Raw genomic sequence first — 9193 nt, forward strand, 5'->3', positions numbered from 1 at the left:
CCTGATTTCTCTGCAGGGACAACCAAGGAGCCCCGTCCACCCTGGCTGTGCAGGCTGCTGCACCGGACTGGCAACAAACGCAGTCGCTTTGCTGCATGCTTATTACACCATTTTAAAATAATCCCTCTGCCATCTTTCAAAAGGAGATTACCCTTGAAAATTAAGTTGGAGCTGGCTGCCTGTGGAAATGATTCCAGCCACATTAGGAAATCCTTTTAAAGTGTCTCTGGAGTTCGGGGAAATAAATAAATAAATGGCTCATCATGTTGTATCTTCTTGGGGCTCTCAGCGTTCCCCGGGTGCAGCCGTCACATGAATTTGTAAGTGGATGGGAGCAGAGACATCCCAGGAGGATTTATCCTGACCCTGCTGCTGCCCTGCCTGACCCACCTTTGGCCTCTTGAGAGATTCTGGCAGCCAGCGCTGGCAAAGCAGCCTTTTATGTTCTTACTTTCCCCCCTCTTTTATTAATTTGCAGTCACAATCGCTGCTATTTGATCCATGTGGACAAAAATGTCCGGCTTCGTTACTCAGACTGTTTGCAGCTGATCAGACCAGAAGGCAACGCGCACACACACACAAGCTCTGCAGACCTCTGGGCAAGGCACAGCACTTGAAGTTTAACAACCAGCTGCCTTAGGATGTTTTGTACCTTTTGCAAATGCTTTTTTTTGCAGTTTCTGTGTCATTCTCACTGAGCCTCACTTCCTGAAGAGTTTTATTATGCAAGGTTTTGTCACAAGAAGTCTGTGTAAGGACAGGGAATTAAACCCATGTCTCCCAAATCCAGATCAGTACAACAACCTTTGGCTCATCCTCTCGCCTCACTTGTCTAGCAAAGGGCACTGCACAAAGGTGTGCAAAAACACATTATACCCTAAGGTCACGAGCGTCAGATGAAAAGGATGAATACATACAAGCCCATGTCCTAGAAATCTGCTCTGTACCCTCCACAGGTTTGCAAATAGCACTACTTAGCAGCAGAAATTAAATCCACAGCCTCTCTCAGCAAAGCCAGAGCTGTCTGTTGCTGCTGCTGCTGTTGCACGAACCGAGAGTAACACATCAGGACCCTGCAGAGCCCAGCAGGTTTTGCCAGCCTGGGAACTGCTTTCACATAGGGCCATTCCCCCTCGAGCTCTCCAGTAGCCCCTTGATGGAGGAGGGCTGCTGCAAGGCTGGATCCAGGCCCTTCAACTTGCTGAGAAAACGAAGCATGTGCTGGATAATAACTCCTATTTGAATGAAATCTGGAAAGGCAGCTGTTACACCGGTTGGTCAACAGTGCTGTGAGGTACCACTTGCTCTTTTTCACCACTGCACCTTCCTCACTTAACTTCTCCTTTCCAGGACACCAAACTCCTTCTTGAACAGACACATCCTTGCTATACAAGGCAGGCAATTCTGTGTGATGCAGATAAAACCCAAGTTCTTTTCCATCCAGAGGAAATCCCTAAGCAGAGATAAACCCTTGGGATGCTAATCTGAATCCCAGCTCAGATTTTAACAACAATTGTCCATCAGGGTAACAGGCCCAGCCCAGTCTCGCAGGGCAGCTTGCTGCAGGCTCAGTTTCTGCCTCTCCTCCTGCCAGGAAGCTCCCCCCAGCTCTGCTTCGAGGGCTTGTTCCTCATCCTAAGTTTATAAATGGATGTTGCCATTGAAACATCCTTCTTTCAGGATGCCTCAGCACTGAGTAGGCAGCATGGGCATCAGTCAGGGTGTGGGGGAGATCTGGGTGGGCAGCGCTGAGTCCATGCAAGCACCCAGTCTGGAGAGAGCAGCTGGAAGAGACAGGTTTCCTGTCCCAGGACCAGGGGGCTTCAGGATCTTGCTCTTCTGGGTAGTGGCTGCTTTGGGATTTTGTTGATGCAGATCCGTGTGTGTGAGGTCGATCTCCCTGCCGTGACTTTGCCAGCTCATGGCTTCTTGTGTTATTGTCGGAGTGGGGCGAGCCCTGGGGAGGACGGGGGATGAAGGGCTGAGAGGAGAGCAGAGGGAGGTCACGGGGAGAAAAAGGCTCGAGGGATGCCAACAGCCCATAGGCTCCTTCTAAAAAGCTGTGGCTCTGACAGCGGAGCTTGTTGGAAGACCAGCCCTGCCAAGACTGCATGGAGAGGAATGAGAAGCAGACAGAAACCTCTGACACAGCAATGCTGGAGGAGTCCTGGGAGAACTGGCAGGGTTTCCAAAGGGCCTCGGCATTTGCCTGATTCTCTCCCACCCACGATCAATGGCGTTTTACTGCTGCCTCTGTCAGGAGCTGCAGCGCAGAGGGTGAAGGCAGAGCTCATGCTGCTCACAGCCCCTGAGCCATGCTGCTCCCACCCCACATCGTGCAGTCCCACATCCTTGGTGGCCACAGCCATCTCCCCTGGGGCTGCCAGCAGCGTGGTGTGCCTTCTGAAACGCTGTCCCTGGGCTGCACTGTCACGGTCCTTTACGCTGGGAAGCAACATCTGCATTGCTCTCCATTGCTGGATCAATACTTCTCCTGCATGCAGAATGGGAGCTCAAATGCCCTCATTCACAGCACTGCCACTCCTCCCTTCCCACCTTGCCTGCTTTGGAAGATCATTTCCAGGCTAGGCACTGTTCACTAGACTTTTTTTTTTTTTTCTTCTTCAAAATTCATTCACTGTCTCTTTGTGAGCGTGCTACCTCCAGAATCCTTCCTTCAGCATCCCTGAAGCACCCCCTGTGCCTACTGCTGGCATTTGGTATCAGCAGCAACGAAGCAGAACAAAGCAACCCCAAACTGTATTTGCTGTTCAAGATGGCTGCGGTGGGAGCGTAGCTCAACATACAGCCTCAGGAGGAGCATTTGGGTCGCTTAGCAGAAGCCTGGGGCTTGTGAATGTGAGCACAGTTGAACGTTAAGGTCATCAGAGAGGTGCGGATCCTGTTCACCTCCTCCTGCTCTGAAGCCCTCAGCATGAGATGAGGGTTTGCAGTCCTGAGACACACTTGACACCAAGCTGCCCCTTGCTGTCACTGCTGCCCTGAGAAATCATAAACTCTATGCACAGGGTTGGGTAGAGAGCAAAGTGTGTCAGCCCTGGTTTACAGGGGAGTGTGGGGGTCCTCAGCCTGGAACGTAACTCCGCATGGCTCCTTAGCATGTCGTGTGATTTCTCCTGAGCTTTTTGGAAAAATCTGGTTTGAGGAATACAGGGAAACCAGGTATACTGAGATGCGCAGCTTCATCTGTGCTCTATGGGTTGTCTTCTTTCTCTTCTAGGGCTGATCTGGCCCATGACAGTCCCATGACTGCGGTGTCGAGGTTTCTCAGTTCCTCCTGCTCCAGGGGAGTTGTTCAGGACACCCCATCCCGTGCCATGGGAAGACCTCCTACTGACTGCAGTGAGCCAAGGATCAGGAGATAGGAGTTCAGCCCCCAGAAGACAGATTTCAGTTCAGCAGAGAGCACTTGGGTTTTCTGCGTTGTGAGCAGTTCATCCGGGCTTGCCTTGGAGGGCAGCAGGCAACTGCTATTGATGTCTGTTTAAAAAAGACATCAGCATCATTCAGAAAACTTAAGTTTCATTTAGCCTAGTTAAAACTACTCTCTGTTATGTTCTGCTGCAATCACTTAAAACAAAGGAGTTCATCAGGAGTTTAATTCTCCAGGTTGCTACATCACAGTGTCTGGGAATGGGAACAAGCCAGTAAGTTTTTGTTTAAACACCAAAAGAGTGTCAGAAAAGATTAAGCAATTGTTTTGCGAATTCCTACAGAGGAAAGAGCTCACGGATGCAAGTGTCAGCTGGGCTGATGCTGTTTGCTGCTACCACAAATGAACAGTGGCACCTCTCCGTGCCCTGAACTTGCCATAGTCAAAAGCAAACTGCTACAGCTGTGATGGGGCATTCTCGTGTGCCGCCATGCTGCAGACTGTAAAATAATAAAAGCAAGATGATTTGAGGGTAGTGCAGCTATAAGCATTATTTTTCAGCTGCAACATGAGAGGATTCCCAAGGCTGCAGTAATCAGGTGGTGAGTAGTAGAGGTGGTAATGAACCACGACCACGGAGCTGACAGTCACTGGACCAGGGAAACTTCTACAACCAGTGTGAAATGTCCACGCTGGTGTAGAGCCAAGTGGTTGTTTCCACCACACAGCACAGCAGACCCAGAGTATACACAAGTTTCTTTGCTGAACAAGCTTACCTCTTTCCTTCAGCTATCACAAAATGCAGATACCACCACTCATGCCTGTCTTCAATACCATGTGCTGCTATGACCTTCCCATTTCAAAAAAGGAGATAATAGAACCAGAAAAGACACCAAGAAAGGCTACAAGAATGATCTAAGATACAGATGTGTGGCTCCGCCACATCACAGGAAGGCTGCAGCACAGCCAGACCTGCAGTGCCACTGGGGCAGAGCCAAGGCATTTTTCAGTTTGTCACGTTGTAGTCCATTCAGAGAACAACATGGGGAATTTTGGATTTTAATTTGTCACTTTACATGTAAATTAAATGTTGTGTATTGTCACAAGTGAATTCAGCCAGTATTTACAATAATGGAAATCTGCTGCTTGGATTTCTAAACAAAAATTCCCCACGTTGCTTGTGCTTCCCTGCATGAGTTGTTTCATTTCAGCTTTTCTATGTTCTCTTTTTGAGGCTGCCTAAAAGAGTTTGCGGGAAGAAAGAAGGACTGAGAAAAAAACCAACAATGAGAAATAATTGTTAGGATTATTCAGCAAGATGACTGGACGACATTTTGTCCACGTTCGTCATGGGTAGAACTATTGCAGTGCTTAAAATTAAGCACATGCTTAAGTGTTTTGTTGAAGTGAAGCCAGAATACTCTAACGTGTATCTGATTAGTCCTTTCTGACCTGGTCCAAAGCCCATTAGAGCGGTTAGAAAACTTCCTAATGCCTCAGTGTGATAAAGTGCCCCAAGCATCAGTAACGCACAGCTGAGATCGCTCGGTGCAACCACAGCCCCTCCCCAGCAAGCAGACTGATTGCATTCCGTCCCCTGGAAACCAGGAGATGAAAAGTTAAGTATGTTGACATTTTCTTTCAAGAGCAAAGGAACTGGGAAAATAAAGCAACCATCAGGAAATGATGCCTTTCAGGAACCTAGGAAGACAATATCCCTCCCTCGCTTTTCCTCTGTGTCTCAGGGTTTCATTATTATGACGTGGGCTACAAGCCACTTGGAAAGCTCGGCATATAAAGCTGCTGTGAATTACAATGCACGGAGATTGACTGGGTTGTAACCTGTAATGTATTACTTATTTTTTATTTTAATTGCAAGCAGTCTCTGAAACATTATAGAGCATATAGCGCTAGACACAGCAGAAGTAATTAAAATGAGAGGGCCACATGCAGTCGGCAGTAAAACACCAAATGTAGGCAGCTTAGGAAAAATGTCATTGATTCAGCATCAGAGAGGCCGGGAGCGAAAGAGGTGGGATTGCAATTGTCAGCAGCAGATCCCGCTCAGAATGCAGCAGCAAGTGCCACGACTGCTTAAAGAAGAGTGGGACACGTTGCAGAGCCGCCAACATCTCAGACAGGGATGGGGACAGAGACATCAGCTCCTCGAGCTGGCTTCGAGGAAAGAAGCTGAGCCCGAGCGGGCTGCTCCTCTCCCACCTCTGTGTGGAGAATCTGGGTCACGGTTTCTCCCGTAGGAAAAATGAAAGGCTTTCACACCGTATTAAAAATAGTAATAATTAACTAAGGGAGGTTGAAAAGAAATCCATAGCTGCTCATCCGAAGTGGCTGTGAGGCCATACAGCTGCAAGCCAAGGCAAAGGAAGGCCAGAGCACCCATTTATGGGGAGCAGTGAGCCTTTGTTTGTTTGGCTTGCTTGTTCAGCGCCTCCTCCGGGACAGACCCGGTGTACAAATGACTCGAAAGCGCCTGCACTTCTGCACTCCTGCACACCCGAACTGGGTGTCACCCTGATTCATGTTAAATGGCATCCACTGTTGTGAATGTAATTGGCTACAGCAAAGGTTAATGATCATTTCTACCTTTAAATAGTTTATGAAGATGTTTGATGCCTTCTAACAAGGCAGCTATTGGAACTTGCTGCTTTCTCCACTGGCTTGCATATCATTGATCTTTTTTCTTGAAATGATTATCCCCAGGCAACCTATAAATCTCACTTACTCTGGCTCAAAAATGCTGGACAATATAATGAACTGTTATGAGGGCAAAGACAGTGGATGGGGTCACCTCTTATGAGCTAGCGGCGTATGTGCTCAGGCTGCATGCTGGTGCCTGCACGGCTTTACATGCGTCTCAGAGAGGGAAAGAAGGAAACAGAAACCTTAAAGCAGATTTTGTAATTGAAGAGCAGACATTAGTTCCAAGTAAATCACTGTATGACGGCTTTTCATACTGCTGCATATAATGGGCTTGGTAGCAATCTGGAGTATAACAACAAGTCCCTTTATTTATCTCGAAAAATCTCACAAAAGTATCTGCAAGGGCAATTCCTTCCATGTTACTTCACTTACAATGTGCATCCTACAGGCCCTTATCAGAGCCTGAGAACTGGACTTGTACAAATTAAAAGCTATAAATGCCCAGAGTAGTCAAAACTCTCACCAAAGCCCAAAGCCACAGTGCAAAAAAACCTTGAGAATTTTACACTGTAGGGTTTTGGTGGTTACAAGAGTTTGATTAGTTTCTGCTTCCAGTCACTGACTATCTACATGTGGTTGAGTTTTTTTGCTGGGCAGAAAAGCAGAGTGCTCTCTGCAGTGCCACAACCTGCGGCGAGCCCTGTGCAGTGCTTCCGTGGCCGTGCTGCATCCTCAGACCGACGCTAGCGAAGGAGCAGCGCTGAAGAGCTCTTCTTCCTCCTGGCAACACCTGGCCGTGATATGACAGTTAATCAGGAGCGATGTTTGTCCACACCATTATTTTTAATGGGTCCAAAAAGAAAAAATACTGTCAGTTCTTAAACCCCAGACAGTGAACACAAACATAAATCTCCCTAGGCAAACCAGGGTAAAATCCTGATGCACTTTACAAGCTGTAAACTCTGCTTTTATTAGCCATTTATGGGCCACTTTTCACAACGCAGCTTTAATATTAAACAATAAAGCTCATGATACACTTACAAAGGAAAGCAGGCTCTAATTTACTCCTGAATTGGAAGCGTGGCATCTCCTGACTACATGAGATCAGAAGAAATAAGGTAATTCAGTTTAGGCTGCATATTTTTCAAGCTTGGTGCCCCACATTGTGCATAATATGCAGTAAGACAGAGAAGAAAAGGTTTGGAAGCCACTGGAAACCACTGTAATGAAATTTTGGAGAGCATTGAGCAGCCCTGTTACGCACATCAGTATGCACAGAGACTTCAAGAAAATACATCCTTACGGTTATTGGTATTTATCCTTTATAATCTGAGACATCAGACATCTCATGTAAGATAAGGCCTGACTGCATGCAAAATGCATGCAGTTTATATGCAAAACAGGAGTAATTTCTTATTCTGAGCCCAGAGTCAGAATAGGAGAGGAAAGTACTGCTAATCCCAGCTACAAATGGAAAACAGGCTCAGGGGGTGAAGTGATTTGGCCAAGATTACACAGGGACTCAGCAACGGAACCAGAAACAGAGCAAACATCAGCATCACATCCCCACAAAGCCTGTGCAGAACACGTGCTGTCTCTCGGTGGTGCGGATGTGACGGTTGCTTGGTGCCTCTGAAGGATTTCAACAGCCAGCTCCAGGGTGGGGAGCACTGGACCTGGTCACGCGCCATCCAAATCACAACTGCCCAGGCTTTCTGGTGCAAGAGCGTGGATTTGTAATTCCACTGTGCCTGCCGTGCGCTGCTTTATCCCTTCGCAGGCTCTGATCTGCTCAAGCATGGCTTCAAGAAGGCCAAAGCGAAACCCAGCTGCTCTGTTCCTTCATCTCAGCTGGCAGCCACACGGCCATACACGCATTTGGCCGGTCTTCCAACCCAAACCACATCAGGCTGGGGAGCAAGGCTTAGGGTTTGTAAAAAAAATCCTAAACCAGATGGGCCAAGTCTCCCTGCATCTGGTGTTTGCTCATTTAACCAAAGCAGAGGGACTGAGACTGGCAACTGCTGGAACAAAACCAAGCTCCAAAGCGAGCGTGCCTATCCCGCTGCTGCAGGGAGGTGTGTGCCAGGATTACCCCAAAACAAGGCACAGCTTTCCATGTGGACTGGGGCTGCTTCATCAGGAGGAGGGTAAGGCAGAGGCAGCACATGGGAGGTTTGATCTATTGGGATGACTGCCCTACGGGGCACTCCCCACGGGGTCCTGCAAGCCCAAAGCCTGGGTCTGCAAAGCCCTGCACATGGGCAGGAGCTGCAGGAGCTGCAGTGCTCCCTCCAGCCACCCTGACCCCCTCTCCCTAAGCTGTTGCAGAGGGTTTCCTGGGTTTCTGACCCAAGTCACCCCGGGGGGGCAGTGAGTTGATGCTTTATGTGGACCATGGCTGAAGGCTGCCCAGTGAGCTCTACAAGTTCCACATCCACTGAGCAGCACCAAAGCCCAGGTCAAGATCACAGTTTTGCCTGTGGACTCATTTAATACTATCAACTAATCACTCTAACACCAAATACTATGCAAACTCCAGTGATTTGGTAAGGAAACTTTTCTGCCAGAAAGCCTACAAAAATCTGGAAGGGAGGACACAAACCAGGCAAGGCCCCATCTTCCCGCGGTGATACTCGCACATCCAACAAGTACCACCCTGCACAGGCTGCAGGAGCAGCAGTCAAGTTTTAAGATGAGGGGAAATGGCCTCAAGTTGTACCAGGGGAGGTTTAGGTCAGATATTAGGCGAAATTTCTATACCAAAAGGGTTGTGCAGCACTGGAACAGGCTGCACAGGGACATGGCTGAGCCACCGTCCCTGGAGGTCCTCAAGGAACGTGTAGGTGTAGAACTTAGCAGCATGGCTTAGTGGTGGACTTGTCAGTACAAGGTTAAAGGTTGGACTGGATGGTCTTAGAGGTCTTTTTCTACCTGAATGACTCTATGATTCTAGTTGGGCTGAGTTACAGTGCATATACCTGAGCCGCTTGTGCCCACGGTGCCTCTAACACCCTCCTACTTCCCACTTTGCTGGCTGTGCCCAGGCTGGGTTACCCACCTCACATGGAAAAGTCTCTTGATGCCTTAGTGCTTGTTTACCTTGAGCCCTCTGCAGACGTGATGCCTGATCCAAAG

Source organism: Cygnus atratus, chromosome 20, assembly GCF_013377495.2.
Source record: "Cygnus atratus isolate AKBS03 ecotype Queensland, Australia chromosome 20, CAtr_DNAZoo_HiC_assembly, whole genome shotgun sequence".
NCBI classification, from domain to species: Eukaryota; Metazoa; Chordata; class Aves; order Anseriformes; family Anatidae; genus Cygnus; species Cygnus atratus.